This window comes from Colobus angolensis, unplaced genomic scaffold (genome assembly GCF_000951035.1).
Source record: "Colobus angolensis palliatus isolate OR3802 unplaced genomic scaffold, Cang.pa_1.0 Scaffold63, whole genome shotgun sequence".
NCBI lineage: Eukaryota > Metazoa > Chordata > Mammalia > Primates > Cercopithecidae > Colobus > Colobus angolensis.
Window position 1 is genome coordinate 344,691 of NW_012119932.1, and position 3,726 is coordinate 348,416.

The 3,726-nt window shown below is 43.1% G+C and overlaps 1 protein-coding gene across 1 annotated transcript in view; it reads right to left on the bottom strand.

The window, feature by feature from the left end:
- The window catches only part of GAD2 (glutamate decarboxylase 2 (pancreatic islets and brain, 65kDa)), a 95,721-nt gene that overhangs the window by 65,238 nt on the left and 26,757 nt on the right, over window positions 1-3,726 (bottom strand). The window lies entirely within an intron of this gene.

The following is a 3,726-nucleotide window of genomic DNA, read 5'->3' on the forward strand; positions in this document are numbered from 1 at the left end:
ATCTCAGCTCACTGCAACCCCTGCCTCCCGGGTTCCAGTGATTCTCCTGCCTCAGCCTCTCAAGTAACTGGGATTACAGGTGCCTGCCACCATGCCTGGTTAATTTTTGATACTTTTAGTAGAGACGGGGTTTCACCATGTTGGCCAGGCTGGTTTCAAACTCCTGACCTCAGGTGATCCACCTGCCTCGACCTCCCGAAGTGCTGGGGTTACAGGCATGAGCCACCGCACCCAGCCTTATTAACCATTTTTAAGTGTACATTTCAGTGGCCTCAAGTATATTCACAGTGTTGTGCAAACTATCACCTCCACCCATCTTCAGAACTCTTTTCATCTTGCAAAACTAAAATTCCATGCCTATTAAACAATTCCTCATTCTCCCCACCCCCAACCCCTGAAAACCACCATTCTGTTTTCTGTCTCTGAATTTAACTACTCTAAGTACCTCACATGAGTGGAACATACAGCATTTGACTTTTTGTGACTGGTTTATTTAACTTAGTATAATGTCCTCAAGGTTCACCCATGTTGTAACACGTGTGAGAACTTCCTTCCTTTTTAAGGCTGAATGACATTCTGTTATACATACATACCACATTTTGTTTAGCCATTCATCCATTTATAGAAACAGGCTGCTTCTACCTTTTGGCTATTGTGGAATAATGCTACTGTGACATATGGGAGTACAGCTGCCTCTTCAAGACTCTGCTTTCAATTGCTTTGAGGCGATACCTACAAGTGGAATTGCTAGATCATACAACACTTCTATTTTTAACTTTTCGAGGAACATTCATATAGTGCTCCATCGTGGCTGTACCATTTTACATCCCCACTCTCAGTGGATGAGGTTTGCAGTTTCTCCACATCCTCACCAACAATCATAATTTCCTGTTTTTTGGTAATAGTCATCCTAATGAATGAGAGATGGCAACTCATTATGCTTCGGATTTGCATTTCCCTAATGATCAGTGATGTTGAACATCTTGTGCTTAGCATCATGTGCTTAGTGGCCATATGTACATCTCCTCTGGAGAAATGTCTATTCAAGTGCTTTGCCCATTTTGAATAGGGCTGTTTATTTAGTTTTTGTTCTTGTTGGGATTTTTGAGGGATGCTGGAAAGATGCTGGAAAGATGCTGGAAATTGTAAATGGATCCGGTAACCCAATACACAGTAACTCTAAGCCAATTTTACATACAAGGCTTAAGAATACATCAACCACCTCCAGCAGCTATGTATTGTATGGCTCTCAGGCTTATATGTTACCAAGAAGTTACACTCAGTTTCTCCCAGGTTCAGTGAAACTGAGTACACTCAGGTAAGAGGACAAGTGACCCTAAATCTAGCACTCTTTATTCCAGAGTTGCTGGAGGGGCTATTTGTTGCACAGGCAACTGCCAAGCCTGAGTCAGGCTTTGAAAAAGAGGCATCAATTACTGGCTGGGGCAGAATGACTTGTCGGTGTGTACAGAACAGGCCACACTGCCAAGCCACTGACAAAGTCTTTGTGCCTTTGGTTATTGATTCCGAGTTGGATTGTGTGTCTCAATGGTTGCAATCACTGTGCCATTTGGATTGCTGAGAAAGGCTAACCTAAGCCCAGCTGTACTGCATCTGCCCATCAGCCTCTTACTATTAACTACAGATCATTAAGCTGTCCAAAAGGAGAGCTGCTTCCTCAATTTACATCTCCAAAGGGCTGCTGACTGGAATTTTAAGTTACGGATCCTAAGAGGGTCCTTTCTCTTCGAATGCCCACTTTTGTACTCATCTGAATTCTCAAACACACAGCGCAGGAGCTCTTAACACACATATTTTAAGGGGGTATGTCTAATCACCAAGAAGAAATCACATTTAGAACAGCAGCAAATAATGATGACCAATCAAGGAGACCTGGAGCTGTGGAGTTTGACAAGCCCAGTGCAGCTAGAAGCAATGAGACAGGGCCATTAGCCTCCTTTTACAACCTCAGAATGACAAAGTGGACAGTCATTACTGAGATACCTGGGAACTAGAGGAGAAAGCTTAATTAGATCAAGGTTTGTAAAGACGCATGACCTCCCCCACCAAAAAAAAAAAAACCAAAAAAGCAAAAAAGTGTTCTTTTTTTGTGCATTTGGCAGAGCCCTGGCGACCCTGAAGGAGCTCAGAGGCAAGCTACGTTTCTTACAGCCAGGAGGGAACAGAACAACCAGCTGCCCTAAGTAAGTGCAAGCCACTCAAATTACCCTCTGTGAATGAGCTCTTAAGCACTAAACTGCAAAAAGGCGAATTGGGGATAAGTAAAAGATCTGGTGCACCTGGTCAATGGGAGGACGTATTCTTGTCTAGTCTTTAATGAGAAAGAATAGGGGTTCTTAAATGAAGAGCAATTACCCAGGATAATTGATCATGGTACAAAAGGCTGCAGATTTAAAGAAAAACACATGCCCAAATAGAAAGCTTAAAGACGGGGAATAAAGGTGAGATGAGGCATGAAAAAGAAAATTAGGTAGCAAACATCGAGTCTGTTTATATTTTGAGGAAAGGGAGCAGAGAAATAGCTTAATGTTATTCACAAATAGCAAGGGACCCATGGAGAGGAAGAAACTTGAGAGGAAAAAGCAATCTACCTAATGAGGGAGAAACAGTGAAGATAGCTTAAAGGGCATGTCTCTCTGGGCCGGCAAGGCCACACGTGGACAGTCATTTTTATTCCTTAGCACCATGTTGAATGCAACTACTTGTTGATGAACCAGAGTGTCTGAAGAACAACCACCTGCATTCTGAGAAGGCTGGAAAGCAAGTAAACACTTGAGGGTTCTCTGGAAACAAATATAAAAATTGAACCAGTGGCCGGGCGTGGTGGCTCACGCCTGTAATCCCAGCACTTTGGGAGGCTGAGGCCAACAATCATAATTTTCTGTTTTTTGATAATAGTCATCCTAATAAATGAGAGATGGCAACTCATGCTTTGGTGGGTGGATCACGAGGTCAGAAGATCGAGACCATCCTGGCTAACACGGTGAAACCCCGTCTCTACCAAAAATACAAAAAATTAGCTGGGCGTGGTGGTGGGCACCTGTAGTCCCAGCTACTCGGGAGGCTGAGGCAGGAGAATAGCATGAACTCGGGAGGTGGAGGTTGTGGTGAGCCGAGATTGTGCCACTGCACTCCAGCCTGGGCGACACAGAGAGACTCTGTGAAAAAAAAAAAAAGAAAAAAAAAATTGAACCAGTGATTCAATAGTTATCTGCAAAGCCAACAAGAATTGAGGGGAGATGTTTTAGCAAAGAATGCTGAGTTTGGCAACTACATCTGTCAGCAGCACATACTAGCAGACCACCCAGAGAAGTGAGGACACAAACTACACCTCAGAAGATAACATATTATCATCAAAGGACCAAAAGGCCCTCTTCCCCTCAACGCAAGGAAGCTATTTATAGAGTTTTCCAAAATACCTCAATACACTTCAGTTTTTGGTACTTCCACCTAAAAATACATGTGTGTGCACACTCATGCACATGCATACACGTGCACACAGAGGAAACTTAGAGAAAAAGATAACGTGCTCAGGACTAAGAAACTCAATCAAAACTGCTCAACTACATAGAAACTGAACCTGCCTCTGAATGACTTCTGGGTACATAACGAAATGAAGGCAGAAAGATGTTCTTTGAAACCAATGAGAACAAAGATACAACATACCAGAATCTCTGGGACACATTTAAAGCAGTGTGTAGAGGG